Source organism: Mus musculus, chromosome 7 (genome assembly GCF_000001635.26).
Source record: "Mus musculus strain C57BL/6J chromosome 7, GRCm38.p6 C57BL/6J".
Taxonomy (NCBI): domain Eukaryota; kingdom Metazoa; phylum Chordata; class Mammalia; order Rodentia; family Muridae; genus Mus; species Mus musculus.
The window spans coordinates 141,121,092-141,129,524 of record NC_000073.6 but is presented as its reverse complement, the minus strand read 5'-3'; the positions used below and the strand labels follow the sequence as shown (position 1 = coordinate 141,129,524).

Genomic DNA, 8,433 nt, shown 5'->3' with positions numbered 1-8,433 from the left:
AAAAAGGGCTTCAGAGGGGCTCCTGAAGGCCCCCTTAGATCTGCAGAGGGTCTTTCTAGGTGACCTGTGCAGGGTTTTAGACCCAGGGACAAGGGCTGAAGTGCATATTTTACATACTAAAGCACATCTAGCTTCCAGGTTCTCCCAGCATCCCTCAGTCCCTACCTGGCATACCACGTTGCTACTCTGAACTTTCCAGTTCAGGGGCTGGGCTGCCCTTTAGCCAGATATTTTGGTCTCTCCTCCCCACCCCCCCCCTCCTCCTCCTTCTCCTTTTCCTCTTCTTTTTCTTCCTTCTTCCTCCTCCTTCTCTTCTCCCTCTTATCTCTCTACCCTCCCTCTCTCTGCATGCACTCTTCTCTCTTTCTTTTCCTACTCCCTGCTCTCTCCCTTTCCATGGTGACTTCCCTAGCCCCCTTCCTTGGTACCAGTGAACCCTCCTATCCAAGAGCAGTTTCCCAGTGTACCTGTGCTTATATGTACTTTAATTTGGCTTGAATTGGCTCATTTCACTGGTGGAGAAATAACTTATCAGCTGGTACCTTGATGCTGGGTTTCAGACCTAGGATAAGGGGCTGAGGTACATATTTACAAAGCCCATCTGGCCTTCAGGTTCTCACAGCATCAGCATCAGTCAGTCCCCCTCCATCCCCCTCACCCCCACCCCCAGTCTGAAACCCAATACCCCGTGTGCTTCTTCACCCTAATAAAAGCCTTTCTTTACCAGCCAAGTCTACTGCTTGTGCCTTTAAAAAAAAAAAGATTTTATTTTTTTATTTATTTTATGTATGATCATACAGTCCCTGTCTTGAGACACACCAGAAGAGGCCACCGGATCCCATTACAGATGGTTGTAAGCCACCATGTGGTTGCTAGGAATTGAACTCAGGACCTCCTGAAGAGTTAGTTTAGTCAGTGCTCTTAACCACTGAGCCATCTTTCCAGCCCCCTGCCCCTGCTTGTGCCTTTTAATTCTTCACCCCACCCCCACCCCCACCCCCAAGACAGGGTTTCTCTGTAGTGGTGGTTATCTTGGAACCCACTCTACAGACTAAGCTGGCCTCTATTAGATATCTGCCTGCCAGCCGGGCGCGATGGCACAGGCCTTTAATCCCAGCATTTGGGAGGCAGAGGCAGGAAGATTTCTGAGTTCGAGGCCAGCCTGGTCTACAAAGTGAATTCCAGGACAGCCAGGGCTATACAGAAAAACCCTGTCTTGAAAAAACCAAAAAAGAAAGAAAGAAAGAAAGAAAGAAAGAAAGAAAGAAAGAAAGAAAGAAAGAAAGAAAGAAAGAAAGAAAGAAAGAAATCTGCTTGCCAGTGTCAACTGAGTGCTAGGATTAAAAACGTGTGCCCCTCCTCCGCTCCATCCCTACTTCTCACTTCCTTTTAAAGTTCTTTTCTTGGCAGAGAGAAGAACCTAGACTCTTTAACTCTTGGTTAAATTGTCAGACAGAGGCCAGCTAGGCTACCTAAGACCCTGTTTGAAAAACCAAGAACAAACAAGCAAGCAAGCAGACAGAAATCACCAGTTACTGCAAAGGGAGATAGAGCCAATAGTCCCTTTAGTGTACTAGTCTATTTTGAGGATAAGAAACCAAGGCCACCACTGCTGGAGGTATTTGAACTCATTCTCAGTGGTTCATGTTTCTCCCAAGTTTTTTAAATTATCGTTTTACTAAGGCTCACAAATAATTTTTTTGGTTTTTTGAGAGTGTTTTTCTGTGCAGCCCTGGCTGTCCTGGAACTCACTCTGTATACCACCAGGCTGGCCTCAAACTCAGAGATCCGCCTGCTTCTGCCTCCCAAGTGCTGGGATCAAAGGCATATGCCACCACTGCCCAGCCACAAATCATCTTTTTACAAGGACAAAAAAAAAAAAAATTACATTTACTTAAGAATTAGGGTCAGGCAGTGGTGGCACACACCTTTAATCCCAGCATTTGAGAGGCAGAGTCAGGCAAATTTCTGAGTTCCAGGCCAGCCTGGTCTACAGAGTGAGTTCCAGGACAGCCAGGGCTCAGAGAAACACTGTCTCAAAAAAAGGAGGAGGAGGAGGAGGAGAAGGAGAATTTGGACTGTAAATTTGAGTGTACTACCTCCTTTAGAATTTAAAGGCAAGAACACAGTGGTTTCATTGGATACAGTGCATTTCTTCTGAAAATTGATAATGTCTGGGTTTTAAGAAAATAAAGTTATAGTTAGGTATGGTGGCAAAGAGGTTTAGTCCCAGCACTAAGGAAGCAGAAGGAGGAAGATGTCTGTGAGTTCAAAGTTAGCCTGGTCTACGTATCTAAGAGAGCCAGAGGCCAGGCAACAAAGTGAGATCTTGTCTCAAAAGAAAAGAAAAAGAAAAGGGATAACTTTTTCCCCCCAAGGCAGGGAGTGCTTCTCTGTGTAGCCCTGGCTGTCCTTGAACTCACTCAGTAGCCTCTGCCTCCCAATTGCTGGGATTATAAAGGAGTGTACCAGAAAAAGAAAGGAACAGAAGTTACATGGGAAAAAGACACTCAGATTAGTTTCTAAGATAAAATACTTTATTGTAAGGACAGCAAACAGACCCAACATAGGCTTCTGTAAAACTCCACAACTGTCAAAAATAAAAAATAAAAAACAAAAGAGTATCCCGTGTACTGAGAGTCCTTCAGGCTGAAATGCTGATCAGACCTGAGGATTGAGGAGAGTTACAACGTTTCAGATCCTGAGACAAAGTTTCTCTGTCTTTATCATACTTAGCAGCTATTCATTTCCCACCTCTACCTGTAACTTCCGTTTGGACTCTGGGTTAAAACCTGGGGAGTGTATTCTTTTTTGACCACTCTCCTTCACCAAATCCAAACCTGATAATACTATCAGCGCCTTAAGGCCTATACCACAGATTGCCCTGCTTTGCTGCAACTGCTGCAACTTCATTAGCTGTGGCCGACATCAGTGTAAAGTGTATTTAGAAAATGCAGTCCTTTCCTCCCGCCTCCCCCCAGGCTCTTCCCTTTATAATCCAGACATCATTTAGAACCTGTACTCTCACTCTCTCACTCAATCTCTCCCCCTCCCTTCTTCTTCCCCCCTTTTCTCTTCCCCCTTCTCTTTCTTTTCCCCTCTCTCTCTCTTTCCCCTTTCCTCCCTCTTCCTTCCCATAGTGACTTCTTCTTCTTCTTCTTCTTCTTCTTCTTCTTCTTCTTCTTCTTCTTCTTCTTCTTCTTCTTCTTCTTCTTCTTCTTCTTCCTTGGGGGCAGTAAACTCTCCCACAGTTTCCCAGTAAACCTGCATTTACTATAATCTAATCTGGTTTGAGTTGGCTTTTTTTTTTTTTTTTTTTTTTTTGCTGGCAGCAGAGAAATAATTGAACACCTTCCTTCCCTAGCAGGCCTCATGCATTCCAGGAAGTCCATGGCCTGGAGCAGTGACTCTTTTCTGCTTTCCTTCATTTCTTTTGCAGCAAATGCTTTTCAAAGTAGCCAATGTTGAAAGAGTGAGAGGTCAGACTCCAGGCACTGAAGAAAATAAAAAAAAAGGTCATCACTTGCATTAGAATAAAAACCCAAATGCATATCCTGTCTCCTACACAATCGTGGGTAAAGTTTACCCCTTAGTCACACTTCTTGTGGAGTGATGGTCTCTTTGTATTTGACCTTGAATTTATTCTTAGCATACTATACTGAGGCAAAAATGTCTTATCAATGCTCTTGTGCTGCTATCAGATTCACTGGTACATTTGATACCAGTAGAGAGATGTATAGAAGAGTCTCCCTGCCTGGCAGTGGTGACACAAACCTTTAATCCCAGCACTTGGGAGGCAGGGGCATAGTTGGAGGCCAGCCTGGTCTACAGAGTAAGTTCCAGGACAACCAGGGCTACACAGAGAAACCCTGTCTCGAAAAAAAATAAAAAAAGAAAATAAAAAGAGTCTCCCTTAAGCACCTTTACAGTAGTCATATTAGATGTTGGATGCCTAGAAATGGTGGTGCGTGCCTTTAGTCCCAGCCTCCAAGGCAGGTGGAGTGTGAGACCAGTACTATAGGCTAGCTGGCTCTTGAAAAGGAGCTGGCTTTCCTGAAGAAGAATTTTTGCTTCTGCCTACCATGTCCCCCATAGGAGTACTAGGGTTACAGATGCCTGCTATAGAATGCAGCTTCTTCCAAGGGTATCGGAGTTAGGTCTTCCTTCAGGTTTGTGCGGCTAGCACTTTTACCTTCTAAGCCATTTCTCTGGCCTTGGATAGGTTTGGCATTTTGGTTTTCCTTTTTTTTTTTTGGTTTCTTGACACAGGGTTATTCTGTGTAGCCCAGGGACAATCCTGGAACTGCTCTCTGCTCTGTAGATCAGGCTGGCCTTGAACTCACTGAGATCGGCCTGCCTCTGTCTCACGAGTGCTGGGATTAAAGGTGAGTGCCACCACACCTCAGCCATGGGTAGATTTTTTGTTGTGACAAGGTCTCGGCCTACAATTCACCATGTAGCCCAGGCTGACTAGAAATGCAGCCATCCTTTCTGCCTCAGGTAGCTAGTGTTGAGATTATGGGCATGTGTCCTACTCAGTCTTATTTGATTAGGGTTTTGTCAGCAGTGGGGCTGTATCTATGCTGAGCTTTTGAAACTGGACTTCTTGACTACACCCCAGGAGATTTCAGGGTGAGTCAGAATGAAGTAAAGCCGGAATTAATTAAGAAGAGAATTTAACACAGGTCTACACATGGTAGGGGGGTGGGTAATAGGCATATGGGGAAGACAGTTGTACACACCCAAGCGGGAATGTGGGTTTCTCAAGAGATTCTCCCTTAAGTCTCCCTTACAGTAGCCATGTAAGATGTTGGATGCCTGGAAATGGTGGCACACACCTTTATTCCCCGCACTGGCACTCAGGAGGCAGAGGTAGGTGGAGTTTGAAACCAGCCTGATGTACAGAGCAAGATCCAAGACAGCCAGGGCTACACGGAGAAACCCTGTGTCCCAAACCAAACCCAAACAAAGATGTTGATGTCATCTGACGTTACATCTCAAGGGGTTGCTAAGGAATATAAATGTGGTCCTAGAGTGGCTCTCAGTGTGCACTGGATAGGACTAAATGGATAAAATAAAACCCTGGGTCACAAGGGTTGGATGGAGCTTTGACTGGAAACTTTTGTTTGTGAAACTTTCAATAATTTTCAGGCTTGCATCTGGGAAAGAAGTAACCCCGTATTCTAAGGTCATATACGCTCAGGGTTTGAGTATGGTTTATTGGTATTTTAACATAGCTATTTGAAAATATTTCTGTAAAAAAGTAATATAGTGCCTCTACATAGACAGGTAGCCAGTCTTCACGGCAAATGTCAGTTGCGCTGGAATTCTTGACTTTCAGCTGGGGAGGGGCTCCTTTCTACTTACATTCTCCTGTCTTTCTAGCCTGCCTCAATGTTTGCAACTTTTACAGTTTGTTGTTTTTTTGTTTTCTTTTGTTTCGAGACAGGGTTTCTCTGTGTAGCCCTGGCTGTCTTGGAACTCACTCTGTAGACCAGGCTGGCCTCGATCTCAGAAATCCACCTGCCTTTGTTACAGTTTGTTAAAATACTCAACACCTTAATACTGAACCTTGCTCTACGAACAAATATGTGTGAGTCTTCTGGTAAGCTGAGTGCTTGCCTCTCTGTACCTCCTGCCACCCATTGCTCTAGTCCGGTGTGGCTCTACTCGTTGTGTTGGCCCTGACTTATCTGTGTGTGTGTGTGTGTGTGTGTGTGTGTGTGTGTGTGTGTGTGTGTGTGTGTGAGACTGGACAAGACGGGGCTAGATATGAGGGCAGGGTTGGGCCTTAATTTCCATCCTGTAAGGGATCTTGAAGCAGCTGAAAGCTTGATGGAGTTGGCAGTACCCCGACTGCATTGTCTGCGACTGAGACGATGGCCTGTACATACGTAAGGCGAGGTGATGCCGGGCCAAGCGAAGTAGAATCCTGCGCTGGTCGGCTAGCTACCGGCTTATCCCTTACCAATAACGCCACGAACGGCTGCCTCCAAGCCATCCATCCTTTTGCGCCCCGTCCTTGCACCTCTCTGGTGAGCTCCCTTGGAGGCGAGAGTTAGCTTCCCTAGTGTGGGTGTTTCTCCCCATCAGAGACCACGCCTCCTTTCGCCCAGACAAAGCTGAATGCAGTAACTTCAACTCGAGACTGCTTCTGCGAGGGGTGGCTCGCTGGCTTGGGGGCATCGTCTGGGATTGGTCTAGGGCCCCTGACCTCTGGAAGGGCAGTCTGGGGTCGGACTATGTTCAAAGGCGGGGTTTCGGGTGGACTGAAGTGACGATCTGTGGGTAAGGCGGATAGGGCGGGGCTTATGGTTGGGGCGGGTCAATGGCGTGGCCAGGCTCTGGTGCCTGGGGCATGGGCGGTTCCAGGGAGGAGTCAAGACCTAAAGGTCCAGCCCAAAGAACACAGCTCAGGGGCGGAGCTGAGTTACCTAGGGTTCAGGTCCTACAAGCCGGCCGGCATTGGATAGAGGCGGTCTCGGCAAGGGTGTGGTCTAAAAGGAAGAGTCCGCCTTAAAGGACCACGCTGTTCGCTGCAAACTCCAGCGATGTGCTTTGGAAAATTCTCCCAAATTCTCAACACTTTACAAATGCTTTTAGTTTCACAACTCTCTCTTTTTTTTAATATTTATTTATTTATTATATGTAAGTACACTGTAGCTGTTTTCAGACACTCCAGAAGAGGGAGTCAGATCTCATTTCAGATGGTTGTGAGCCACCATGTGGTTGCTGGGATTTGAACTCTGGACCTTCGGAAGAGCAGTCGGGTGCTCTTACCCACTGAGCCATCTCACCAGCCCCCAGTTTCACAACTCTTGAGTTTTATTTTTGCATCTTGTTTAGGAACAGAGATGCTGAACAGCGCTAAGTTTAAGGATCTCTACTCCTAACACTTCACAGGAACGCGAAGCTTCTACCAGAACTTCAGGAATCTGCAGGCGTTCCCTCCGCTTGTAGGTTCGCACCTGTGTGTCACCTTCATCTCGTCCGAAGGCTGCAAAAGTCCTCACCTCTGTTCCTAGGGAGCAGAATACAGAGTGGCCTTTTCTCAGCTATGAAGAAGCCTCCTGTCAGAGACCCAAGGCTCTGGAGCCAGACAGGACTTAAAGGAAGTGGCAAATTCCGGCCTTACCCTGGGAAGAAGGGCGCCAACGCTCACGTGGGCGTGGTCTGGCCTGACTTCAGAGCTCAAGGTTTCCTTAGGCCCTAGGAATCACATTCAGGGTGGGAAATGGTAGAACACTGGCGGAAATACTTTTCTAAAAATACTCGTCAAGAAAGGAGAGAAAGCCTTTGCAAAGGAACAATCATATTTCAACTGGTAGGGTAAATCATAAAGCTGAATGGATTATAGAAAACTCGTTCCCAGCACACCTGCTACTTGGGAGTTTGTTTGTTTGTTTTTTTTTTTTTTTTTTTAAAGATTTTTTTATTTATTTGTTTGTTTGTTTATTTATTTATTATATGTAAGTACATTGTAGCTGTCTTCAGACACTCCAGAAGAGGGGGTCAGATCTTGTTACGGATGGTTGTGAGCCACCATGTGGTTGCTGGGATTTGAACTCTGCACCTTCGGAAGAGCAGTCGGGTGCTCTAACCCACTGAGCCATCTCACCAGCCCCTGTTTGTTTGTTTTTTAAAGATTTATTTATTACTATATGTAAGTACACTGTAGCTGGCTTCATATGCACCAGAAAAGGGCGTCAGATCTCATTACGGGTAGTTGTAAGCCACCATGTGGTTGCTGGGATTTGAACTCAGGACCTTTGGAAGAGCAGTCAGTGCTCTTACCTGCTGAGCCATCTCGCCAGCCCCCCTTTTTTTTGAGGGGGGAGTTTTTTTTAAGGAGCAAAGCAGAAAAACTGAACATTCTGTAGGGCAGCCCCACCCATGTGTGAAAAACACAAGGCCAGCTTCAGAAAGAGAGATGTGATAGGCTGGCAACCTGAGAGACGATTGAGTCTCCCCTTGCATGGAACAAGGTTGGAAACCAGCCCAGAGAGAAGATAGGAAGTGGGTTCTTGGAGGCAGCCACTTCCACTCAGAGGCATCTTGGTCAAAGGGATGGAGTATTATCTAGTCACATGATTGACACATTCCTGAAGGGCTGGAGGTCCTAGGGCAAGGGCACCTAGCCTTTGGAGTTTCACTGCCCCCTAGAGCCCTCGTTGGTCTTGTCCATCCCATCCACAGTGAGGTCACTGGGTCTCAGTTAGCAACAGATGCCTCTCAATGCACTTTGGCCCTTGAAAGGTGCCAAGATCTGTAGCTGGAGAAATAAGGAAGGAGTGGAAAGGTCCATGGTCCACAGGGAAGAAGAGTCAGCGCCACATGGGGCCTCGGCCAAAGTTCTCTGCCTAGAAAGACAGGGCAGCACCGCCAATATCAAGGAGACTGGGCCACACTTCACAGCAGGGCCTCATTCACAGT

The 8,433-nt window shown here is 46.5% G+C and overlaps 1 long non-coding RNA gene across 1 annotated transcript; it reads right to left on the bottom strand.

The window, feature by feature from the left end:
• Positions 1-3,296: 3,296 nt before the first annotated feature.
• Positions 3,297-6,294, bottom strand: Gm33560. The gene is made up of 2 exons (XR_389979.3): positions 5,969-6,294; positions 3,297-3,494 (listed from the first exon to the last, which is right to left on the bottom strand). It is a non-coding gene; the product is annotated as a predicted gene, 33560 (long non-coding RNA).
• Between the last annotated feature and the right edge of the window lie 2,139 nt (positions 6,295-8,433).